Source organism: Juglans regia, chromosome 3 (genome assembly GCF_001411555.2).
Source record: "Juglans regia cultivar Chandler chromosome 3, Walnut 2.0, whole genome shotgun sequence".
In the NCBI taxonomy this organism is placed as follows: Eukaryota; Viridiplantae; Streptophyta; class Magnoliopsida; order Fagales; family Juglandaceae; genus Juglans; species Juglans regia.
The window spans coordinates 19,381,503-19,391,796 of NC_049903.1; positions in this window are offsets into that span (position 1 = coordinate 19,381,503).

A 10,294-nucleotide genomic window follows, 5' to 3' on the forward strand; every position below is an offset into this window, starting at 1 on the left:
CTCTATTTAATTGACATGGTGGGACATGGTTTGTAAGAGATTTTAATTTTAAATTTCCTTAGCAAATCAAGTATTTCCATGTCAATTAAATGAATGATGTACTTTGTACACCGGCTTCCATGTAGAAGAACTAATTTAGGAATACCGTACATTATTTAATTAGTTAATCTAATGATTTAAGTCATTTCCTTGGAAACTAGTTTTTATGTACTAAGCATAATATGAAATATATAAGACATGTAGAGTAGGTATGTAAGCATGACATTCATCATATCATATGATCATGTTTATATTTATATTTTATTACAAGTCATATTATTATGTATATCATGCATTTCATGTCACATAAGATATGTAAGTGTGATGCTCCGAGTAAAAAGCTAGGGTTTTGAAGTCGCATCTTTCAATTTTGGGACTGAGTAATTATAGAATTAGTGGACTTTAGGCCCATGGCAACTTAGAATGCACTTGTCAAACCATTCAGACTTAAAGAAAAATCTTTAGTCCAACCCGTTAGTGTTTCTTAACTTTTGCCATGGAGAGTGATTGTTCTGAATTAGGGTCTTGAATTCTTGGTGAGGAGTTTATTTATTTATTAAGGTGTGTTCATCAAAACTTAGAATGAGTAGCCGCCCAAGCTATATTAGGGTTGTATGGTTTTCGGTTTTGAGTTCTTATAATGGAGAATCATCTTTTAACTAAGCAAATGTGTGGTATCTTTATTGACTTGCTAGGATCAAAAGCAAGAATGAGGAAGCAAAGAGAGACAGAGCTCAACAACTGCCACTTGGCATTCTTGTGTGTAAGAAATCCTTTGGGTTTCAATAGAAGTAATCATGAGGAAGAGAGGGAGGTCTTGGCAATGCCACTTGGCATTCATGCATGTAGAGGATCTTTAGAGTTCCAAAATAGGTAATCATAAGGAAGAGAAAAGAGGAGAGTTTGATCATGTCACTTGGCATCCATGGAATGTGTCTCTTAGGATTCCAAGAGAGAAATCATGCAGAAGAGGGAAGAGTAGTGCTCGATTTTGGTCAGATTTCACCACTTGGAACCCATGTAATGTATTTCTTAGAGTTTTAAGAGAGCAATCATGAGGAAGGAAGAGAGAAGTGCTCGGTTTTGGCCAGACTTCACCACTTGGCACCCATGCATTGACTCCTTTGAATTTCAAGAGACGAAAATGATGAAGGAGAGGGAAAGGACACTTGGGAGCCGTTATCCGATGGTATCCCTTAGGCTTTTCAAAAATTTCAGACAATAAGAAGGATGAAAAGGGGGGCGAGACACATGACAAGCATGCATTGAGGTTTAGTTGATTCTAGTATTTTCAAGGCAAATGATCATGAAGATAGAGGAAGAGGGAGAACCGGTGGGTGAGAGGGTATTTAAAGGGAGACATTTATGGCACGTGGATACACCTCTATAGGAGAAACTGAAAGGTCTCTTTGTCTCCATAAGATTATTTCTCACACTTTGTCCTCCCCTTCTCAAGCCCAACTCTACGAAAACCCTAGTTGCTTCTTTATTCAATACAATCACCATTCATGTCCAAGTTGCTTCAAAATTTGGAGTTTAGAAGTTAAGCATCGTGAAGAACTAAAGCTTGGTAAGGAATATTTCGTTCTTCTATGTTCTTTTCCATTTTCGTAGGGTGCGAATCTTTTAATCAAAGGTTTCCAAATGGCGATAAAAGAGAGTTCTAAGTGTGTTGAGTTGTTGGTTTTGAAGTCGAGAAAGATGGCGAAGGAAGACACTTGTGCTATGTAGGTTGTGGTTAGGACATGCAAATTTGTTTGGTTCGATTCTTTATGTAATCTCTTGTTTTAATGACTTTCAATGAAGGATTTAGATTAAGAATGTGACAAACCTATTGAAATCTCCCCCCCACCCATTAAGGTTCTTGTCTGTGTAAGTAAAGTTTTGTGACAAATCTATTGTCATTCGGTCTCACAAGGGTTCTTGCCCATGTGTATGTATGAGTAACCCAAGTGTATGATTAAAGGTTGGGGTTGGAAGGGTTTAATGGCCACAAGGCCGAGTGGATTTAGGAACTTTTAGCAAATGGATTTCTAGATCCACTAAGTACATGGGTTAGCATGATAGTGTAAGGCTTTCTTTTCGAATCCAAGTTTTAACATTTAGAACATATACTTTTCAGCTTGCTTGTTCGTCGGCATTATTATTAAATCAGAAATGTGTAAGTTAGTCTCTAACTTATTCTTGGACAATGTGCTCATGTTTTCGTGTAAATGCTACATATGTACTATTTGTGATTATCTATAAATGTTTAATTCTTGTTATGATATATCACATGCTCGGTTTCTACCATGATTGAATCAAGTGTGTGCTCAGTTTATTATGTTATGTTCAAATCTTGTGAATATTTAGAATCTTGCTCATGCAACATGTTTTGATTGTTGCAAATCATGCTTAAGTGATATTTTATCATCATAAGTTGTGCCCATATAGTATGTCCCAATGTAAAGGCCATAATCGCGTAATATGTTATCATCATTATGTTGCCATGCTACATGCATTCCACATGCCATGCTATGATTACAAGTTATTATCTCATGCCATGCAAGTTTATCAGATTGTGCATTATCATACGTTTTGACACGACCCCAATACTAGAATGTGGGAATATACTAGTAGAACTCCTTTATTCACTCTAGAGTGACTCATGGTGAAGATGTGTTGATCTGTCTGGGTACCTCTCCTATGACATATTCACATATGGTAGAAAGGCCTATAATATGGTTTGATAACTAGTAGGTGCACATAGTTCGTAAGGGTAACCATGAGGTATCCTTAATTGTTTGTATTGAATAAGAATATATGTGATTGAATGAGAAATGGTAAGTTTGTGCAAAAGGTTACATTATGTAACACCCCATTTTCCAAAAAGACATTTTAGAATTTTCGTGGAGCAGGTATGCTACTACTAAACTTAAACATAAAAGCTTTTTTTTTTAACAACGCGCCAGATGCGAAAGATTTTTATAAAATAACAAATTTCAACAAAAACTAAAAATCCAAAATAAAGTATGCGGAAGCACTTATTAAAAATACAGAAGTCTCATGTGCTTATCAAAATAATTTATTTAAACTTTAAACCATAGAAATAATCATAGCATAATCTGTTTAGGCCTCTGCCTTGCCTCTCGGGATCAAGTCCTGTCATGCAGTCTCATTTTCATAAATGTCATCACCTGGGGTGGTTTAAAAAAATGAAAACAAACTAAAATGAGTCGAATACTCAATAAGCAACACATCATACGGTAAATATAATAAACATAAAGTTTCTTGAAAAACGTGCATAGTCATAAATACATACATAATAACATGAACATGAACATTAATTTATCTTTCACTTGTCATAGGCCGTTACCCACTGTTGACCCCCGTGAGTTAGGGTTAGCGAATTTAAATAGATTCTGATTCCGCTCGTAGCCGCGGGTTGTGGAATCCATGCATAAGGAAGACATATTGGGTGCATTACCAGCATGCACGACCTGGCAATACAATATGTCCATAACATAGGTGCCGTCTTCGTATCATAACATAGGCCGTTACACATTTTATCAAAATCATACTTGCATACTTGTCATTTCATAGATTTCAAAAGAAATTACATACATATTTGTCATATCGTATCATAGATTTCAAATGAAATTGCATTTTTTCATAAATATCGTAATACATGTTCCTTCACATAAATTCATGACTTTTCATAGATAATTTTATGCATAACTCTCACATAAAATAATGTTATGCATAACTCTCACATAAAATCATGATTTTTCATAAATAATTTTATGCATAACTCTCACATAAAATCATGCATTTCATAAATAATTTTATGAAATAACTTTATCAGAAAATCATGCATTTCATAAATAATTTTATGAGATAACTCTCACATAAAATCATGCATTTCATAAATAATTTTATGAAATAACTATCACATAAAATCATGCATTTCATAAATAATTTTATGAAATAACCTTCTCATAAAATCATGCATTTAGGTACGTAAAAATGGGCTTCCAATGAAGGGCATATACGTATAATATATTTTATCAGAAGACAAGCAGTTTACCGTACATACGTGTAAGGATATGATCATGCTATTTACCTTGCAACGCTAATCCACTATTTTCGGCACGTAATCGGTCGCCTATAAAATAAACACTTATTTTGCATAAATTTCTAATTAAACAAGTGATTTTATTGAAAATCTAAACTATAAAAAAATATCATATATTTTCTAAACCTAAAATCTTCATAACACTGAATTATTCTAAACTGTTAATCTTTGTAACAAAAAGACTTAACCCGTGGATAAGAGCCTACGTAAACATTAAAACTCAAAATAAAATATAAGTTGAATACGTATGCCGTTCGGCGTATAACTAAGGACAAATATGTAATTAAAATAAAAATCTACCCCTGTAGTTGAAACCGACATAAGGCTTAGGGATTTATATTAACAGCAGGCGTATTCTTCTCAAGTCGTGCGATGTCCTTACCGAGGGAGGAAGCATGCGACGAAGCGGGGGCTGAGGAGAGGGTGGCGAGTGCGGCGGCAAAGTTCTGTGTGTGTGTGTGTGTGAGAGAGAGAGAGAGAGAGAGAGAGAGAGAGAGAGAGAGAGAGAGAGAGAGAGGGAGATGAAAAGTGAGAGAGAGTTATGAAAGAGAGAGAGAGAAACTGGATCTTAGAGAGATTACGGGGAGAAAGTTATTCACCATGCGGCGTGCATGGGAGCTTCGGGCAGTGGGCTGGGCGTCACTGGTCGGTGGAGGCTAGATCCCCTGCATCGTCCGTTGCTGCTGACGGTAGCATCGCGACCCAACAGTGGCAGAACGTGGCTCTCGGTTTGGGCGAGGATATATCCTCTGTTTCAGTGCAGTAAAACAGAGTATTTTTGTTGGGTGGTTTCTCAACAGCTGGGAGACAGTGGTGGAGGGAAGAGCTATGGTTGCTGCGTGTGGGAAAGTTGGTGGTTCTTGGTCTACTGCCGTGTGTATGGTTGTGCGGTGGTCTCGTATTTGTTCTACGATGAGCGTTGGTTGTGTTTGGAGGTGGATAAAATCGAGACTCTCTCGGTGACGGACTTGCGGGTTGAGTGGTTCTGTGTGGTGCACGTGAAGGCTTGGCTGAGCAAAGGTGGTGGAGGACAGCGTTATGGAGGGTGTCGGCACGTTAGGTGGCTTCCGTTCGAGGTCCTTGTGCTATGTTAAAGGGGCTGAGTGTGGGTTTGGTTTCCCATGGTATTTCACGACAGAGGGAGGAGCGGCTTCGAGGAAGAGGCTCACGGTGGAGGGCTGAGCTAGGAAACAAGGTTGTTTTCTATATTCACGGTGGAGGGAAAATGACGTGATAGTCTGGGGGTGTGAGGGGCTGGTTTCGGCTTGAGGATGGGGCTGGTGGTTGTTCACACTGGAAAAAATTGGCTCGGGTTGGACGTAATGAGCCTAGCTCTATATATAGACCAATGAAAACCCTAGTAAAGAAGGAGAAGAAACGTACGTGCATGGAAGTGGATTAGATTTCGTGAGTGTTTGAATTTTATAGAATAAAATCCGGTAACTAGGAGTTTTATTATGAAGAGGAAATAAGAATAGTAATAGTGTTTGAACTTTAACACACACGTGCTTAGAGTTAAAAAAAATAAAAAATAAAATAATAATAATGGAGCCTTAACTCTAAGTTTTAAAAAAAAAATCACCTGATAATTCGCTTTAACTCATTTATTGAGCTTTAAAAAAATTTATCTGTAATTTATCCCTAAAAAATATAAGATCGGGTCGTTACACATTGTTACAAGTTCAAGTATTTTTCAAAAATGAAGTTTGAATGTGTGAAAAATACAGTTACTGAAATTGCACATTCATGCTCATGCATCCATGTTGTTCATGTTTACCTTGTGCATATTTATGTTATCTTTGTGTATGCTTTTGGCATAACTTGTTAAGATTTTTGGAAATATCACTATAGTGGTTTTCACTAACATTCCCCTCAGAATGGTAAAAGTTGTGACAGGTTTAGACGACTATGAGTAAGATGGGAAAATGTAAATCCTGACGGCTTCCAGGATTTTAAGAAAGTCGTACGTTGGAAAATTGCCTCGAGGTGATTGATAAGTTTATAGAGAAAATTTTGAAGCTGATAACACGTATCCATGACATTTTAGACAAAAAATGATAATGTTTTTACTATGTAGCACAATATTATATTTTGATGATTCTGAAGGATCAACATTTCGTGACCCTACTTTTGTGAGGATTTTTAAGCTATGATATATTTAGGATTAACATATTGTGTTTTGGTACCATGGCGTATTGCTCAAGCCCTTGTTACTTCTTGGGTTAATTACATTTTGCCATTTCGAACTTTTACTCAATTCACAATATGTCTCCGAAACTACTAATTGCATCAAAGTGGACCCTCGAACTTTAAAACTTCTCAATCCCCCTTCCGTTTACCAGCAGCGTTAAATCTAACGAAAATATACTGCACGTGTTGCTCATGTGCATAACATTCACTACAAAGATGTAATTTTCATATAATTTATTATCATTGACCATATAAAATATAAAATAATATATGCTATCAATTAATAATAAATCATTAATAATTAAATATTTTTTTATTAATTTATATATAGTTAATGAATATCAAATAATTTTATTGTGTACATAGATTATTCATATTTGCTTGCAACTTAAGTATAAAATAATCTTATATATAGTTAATGATTAATAATTTATTATTAATTGATATCATATATTATTTTATATTTTATATGGTCAGTGATAATAAATTAAATGAAAGATACATCTTTGCAGTGAATTTCCGTTAGATTTAACGTTGTTGATAGACGAAATGGGAGATTGAGAAGTTTTGAAAATTCGAGAGTCCACTTTGATGCAATTAGTAGTTTTGGAGACACATTGTAAATTGAGTGAAAGTTCGTTGGGGCAAATTGTAATTAACCCTTATTTTTTCATTGCGATCTATTCATACTGCTAGAAACATGTTTACACTTCAATCACTATCAAACCCCAAGCATGAGTTAAGGGTGTCATAGTAAGCCTTCATATGATAAGTACAAGATAAAGTTTAAGATTAATAAGTTATAAGATGGCCATAGATATGCATGGTACCGATGCAATAAAGGTGGATATGCAAGTCACAGACCTAAGTATGGTCCACCATATTATGTTGTAATGCTATTAGCAATTCTCCTTGTGGCCACTGGCGGTGGAACCGATGTAAAGCCATGCACATAGAGTTAAGGTGTGTTGGCCAGTTAAGATAAGATAATATAAATTAAAATTTATACGTCATGCATGTCATGAGCATGAACGTGAATGAAATTCGATTTTCATTTAAATCAAACATTTTTAGAATTAAAGAAAATCTTAGGTTTTATTATGTTTATAGTATGGTGGGTTGCTTCATTTTAGTTTTATTTCTACCAGTTATTTCAAATTCTTTCATTTGAAAATTTTGAATATGTTTTTTTTAGACATGACCCATTTAATAATTTTTATGGAATAAAGAGATTTTATTAATTATATAAATCTCTTGCCTAACTTTTATTTACAAAAAATGTGATATTCCTAACTTACGGAAATGGAAGTTACAGCATATGATAAAAGAGATTAGGCTTGAGGTTGGAATGCAAAGTAAATGTTGGTTGAATGTATAAATTTCGGGCTATACCTTTGCATAAAAATAATATTTTTCTTTAGTTATAATTGTGATCGGTTTTGTCCAAATTGATTGCAGTTTTGGAATAAACCTGACAATCTTTTAGATGAGCTTCTCTTACTAATTAATCAGAATTGACCATTTTTAATTTTTCGATATTATCAAGTATAAGATTGTAATACAATTTTATTATGAGTCATTATATTTACAGGTCGGTGTGGAGAACACATCATCCACATCATTGATGTACTACGATTTGATTCGTAAAATTTATAATTTATAATTTTTTTTCTACAGTTTAAATCATGCCACATCATCAGTATGCAATGTGCTCCGCACAAGTTTCTGAAGAAAAAAAAAAAAAAAAAAAAGAGTTCTTTATTATCCCTATTGATTGACGAGTCAATATACCTTTGCTGGTTTAAGAATATAAATTGATCTATTTTATTTTGGTTAAGGGGAGTGCTCAATTAATCAAAATCGCATATAGTGAGTGAGGTTCTTATAGTCTAACTGGATGTGGTAGTCGAGCGACCTTTCCCTTCTCTCTAGACCAAAACTCTCTCAATTCTCTCTAAACTTTCTTCACAGATCTGACTAGTGGGGGTGGGAGCTTCGGCTCCCTTCCCCCTCCCCCTCCTCTACGTAGTGTTTCGTTGTGTGCTTTTGTGTTTTTTAGGCCAAATAAGGGAGAATCGTAGATCTAGAACCTTCCGGCAAGCAGACTCCAACATGTGCCCCTCCATGGTGTTGCCCAGCCGCCGATTTTCAAGACCACATAATGTGGCACCAAACGGAGCGGCGAGTACCCCGCATGCGCGAGTTGAAGTTCTAGGAGACGTTCAACGAGTGGCTCTCACGCGCCACTAGGAAGTCCTCTACCGACGCTCGCGTGACGTTTCTAGGGCCTGTGAGTCCGGGACTTCCAAGATCGACCATCGGTTTTTCTCCCTAAGTGGCGCGTGTATTGCACACGCCACAGCAGCCTCTTTGGGCACTGTTTTTCCAGTTTTCGCAGTGTTTTCCCAATGTTTTTTATTTCGTGTCCTGTCTTTATTTTCTTAAAAAAATAAAAATCCAAAAAATAGTGCCTTCAGACTTAGTCGAATGGAGTGGTCCCCCCTCCATTTAGGCGGTGCTTATGGTGAGGTTTGGTGCACCCCACTCCGCTTAGTCGGGGTATGGGATTTTGTCGCCCGGTTACTGTTAACTTTGTCGTGGATAGAGTTGTGCTATCTCTTAGACTTAGGTATTTATAGATCTGGACTAGACCATGTCAGTCACGAAAGTGTGCTAGGAAACTATTAACGATTGTAACTGGCTTGTTTTTAAGTCAACTTTGTAATGTCCTCTATTAATGAATGAAATGTGATCCGTTATTTTATATATGTATATATATATATATATATATATAACTAGATGTGGTAGTCTCTCAGCAATGGAACATATTTTTCATTATATGCTTATATCATTATATGGTTTGAATTCTCTCTTTTCCTTCATTCTATTCGAGGACAACCATGAATAACTTGTATATTTGATTTGCATTTGTTTTAGACTTGGACAATGTCCCTCCTATTGATTTTATCTCGTCAATCTTAGATGTCTGCTTCTTGGTTTGGCTTCTTACCATTCACCATCTCACACTCCAAAGCCTGTTTGACACTTTCATACCATATTCCATAACATGTTCCTTCCCAATACTCAAATAACATACCAAACTTTAGTTATTGAATTTATTTGATTGTCGGCCACACATAATCGAGATCTAGATTGTTGCTCTTAGTTTATATTAATAAAAAAAATATGACCGTAGTAGGGAATAAGAACAATTTCAAACTTTTAAATTTAAGAAAAAGACCCCATTAACAATTGAATTGGATAATGTCTAACCTCGTGGAAGGTCAAAAGGTTCATTGCTGACTTTTGTTTGTGAAGTCCAACTTTACAATTCTTGGAAAGATACTTCTGTGATCTTCAACCATCAACTCAATCCGTCAAAATATTGTTCTAACATTTTCTTCCCTTACTCCTTCTTGACTATAAGCTTCTTCTTTAGGTGTAAGATGGGCAACTCTTCTTGAAGACTCACTTTGATTCATCCTCAAGTTAAAACTTGCCAAGAGTTGCCTGATGATCTCGAACATTTGTTATTGACCTGATTTTCTTGGTCAACTCAACAATGGACTCATTTGAATACTTCTGCAAAGTAGAAATAGCTTCCTACATCTGGATGTAAGCCCGAGGCACAACTTTTTGTAATGAAAGCAAGTTGTAACACTCTTCTAACAAATGGAACACTATAATACTAAGTTGTAACACTCTTCTAAACTCAACAAACTATTGTAAAAAAAGCATATGGAAATGGAATTTGAAATGGCCAGGTGTAAAAACCCATAGTTATTTATTAGAGCATCTACATTGGGCTCTCTATACCTCTCATTTCTCTAAAATTTAGGGTTCACATTTGGGGAAAACCTCAAATGTACTCTCAATCTGGCTCCCCAAAATAGAGTTTGGATTTGGGGATGCTACAATGGATCCCTATATTTGGGGAGTCACCGTACATCT